The sequence below is a fragment of the Penaeus chinensis genome, chromosome 28 (assembly GCF_019202785.1).
Source record: "Penaeus chinensis breed Huanghai No. 1 chromosome 28, ASM1920278v2, whole genome shotgun sequence".
NCBI lineage: Eukaryota > Metazoa > Arthropoda > Malacostraca > Decapoda > Penaeidae > Penaeus > Penaeus chinensis.
This window is the reverse complement of record NC_061846.1, coordinates 10,984,454-10,986,953: the sequence shown is the minus strand read 5'-3', so window position 1 is coordinate 10,986,953 and position 2,500 is coordinate 10,984,454.

The window sequence follows — 2,500 nt, the reverse complement described above, 5'->3', positions numbered from 1 at the left end:
GTGTGTGTGTATATATATATATATATATATGTATATATACATATATGAGTGTGTGTGTGTGTGTGTGTGTGTGTGCATATATTTATATACATATATATATATACATATATATATTTTTTTTCAAGAGCAATTCAGTCCACTACAGGACATAGGCTTCTCTCATTCACTAATGAGAGGTTATATGGCAGTGTCACCCTTGCCTGATTGGATGCCCTTCCTAATCAACCGTGGTTCGGCGTACTAACACCTGTGCCACGGTGGGAACTTCCCTGACGACATCTGCGATTGATTTTTCAGGGCGATATGTCGTTTTCTCACCGGGAGGCCGGGCTCAAGCCAGCAGTCAGAGTTCAAGCATTTTTACGACGGCCGTGGGAAATGAACTCGGGACCATGATGGTCGGAGTTCAGTGCTCTAACCACTAGACCATCGCGGCATTCACACATATATATATATATATATTTATATATACATATATATAAGTATATATATATATATATATATATATATATATATATATTCTTATGTGCGTGTGTGTATATGTATATGTATACATACATAAATATTATACCTATATATATTTATATATATATAATACATACATACATACATATATATATATATATATATATATATATATATATATATATATATATATATAAACACACACATATACCTACACACACATACACACACAAACATGCGGTTGGTACGAAAAAAGGAGCCGATAAGCAATACGAGTGGAACTCCACAGTTCCGAAGACACTGCATTTACTATTGTAAATTAGTTAAATATTCCGTGGAAAAAGCGTAGAGTTTCCAATTTTCTTACAAAGAGAAAAGCTGTAAAGTCCTACGGCACATTCACGTGATTTCCTGTTCTTCCTTTCGTTGGTTTATTTACAATTCGTTCAATATTAATCCTTCGCACACACACACACACACACACACACACACACACACACACACACACACACACACTAAGGTAATGTATTTGATGCACGCCCGCTAGCTTTGTCTTTTTCTTATCTTTATCTCTTGTCACTTCTTCCATTACTTATATTACTCGTGTGCACAAGCAATAGACTGTTGTGTAACCTAGCGTTGTGAAGGAATATATATCAACAACAATATATCAAATCATCAATAACCGTTTTACGTGAAATGGCTATCAATGCATTAAAGACAACGTTTTAAAAATAACAATGCCTATATAAAGGAATTACAAGTGACCCTCTGCGTGGTGAATGACTTTTCATAATGCAGAAACGAAAATATATCACAATGGTGGGATCGAAAGACAACAGTTTAGCGCTCATAAGAAAAATAAAAACACAACCAGAAATAAAAGAAACCATAAAAACAGCAAAATGCATTTAACACGAGACATTTCCTAAGCACGATGACGCAACAATAAACTGAATATAACATGAAACAAACGCCATCAACACAAGGAGTCATAAACTAGGCGAGGGAGGCACCGGGAACACGAGGGAAGATATATCTGCGCTATCTCTGCTAAATAACCTTTGGCTCTTGGAAGTAAAAGGAGAGATAAAGATAATGAGAACTTATGACGTTCCGAAAGAATCAGATTAGCGCGATAAGCTTACTGCTTTTTTCTTCTTCATTGCTCATCTTCTTTTTTTTTTACTTCTTTACTTCTTTTTCTTCTTTGTTTTCATCACCTTTGTTTTTTTCATTATCATCTATTTTTTTCTCCTACTTCTCCCTCCTCTTTATTTTTTTAGTCTTCATCATCTTTGGTTTATTTTTCTTCTTTTCCTCGTCATTTTTCTTCTTCTTCACTATTGATTTACTCCTTCATCTTCTTCCTCTGTTCCTCTTTCCTCCTCCTCCTCATTTTCCTCTTCTCCATCTCATTTACTTCTTTTTCTTCTTAGACATCTTCGCCTTTCTTCTTCTTCACCATTTCCTTCTCTTCCTTTTCCTTTCTTTCTTTTTCTTCTTCTTCGTCTTCCTCATCTTTTTCTCTTTTTTCATCTTCTTTTCCCATTTTGTTCTCCTCATCTTCTTTACTTCTTGTTCATCTTCAACTTATTTCTCCTTCTTTTTCATCCCCTTATTCACGCCCTCTTCTTTACTTCTTCTTCTAATTGTTCTTCTTCTGTAGGATGAGATCGACCATTACAGGAAGGACCAGCGACCGAAGGTTCTGTCCACATGAATCTATTGAATATAAACAAAGTGACCAAAGACTGTAAAAAGGTGCTATAAGGAGGGAGATATTTTACCGGTATAATTGTTCGTAGTTCGTTTGTTGTCTCATCTTCTAATAAGCTAATTTTGCATCTAGTGTCATTCATTCCCTTCTGTCAGCAATAACTATTCACTAATAAAAGAAATAAGATCGTGGGTCAATTGCTAATGCAACATATCACCTAGCAGTGCAAGAGATGTATTTCACCGGTTTCTATCATACCATCGTCAGAAATACATATACTAGTTGGAATTTCTGTGATGACGGACCTCAGGTGGA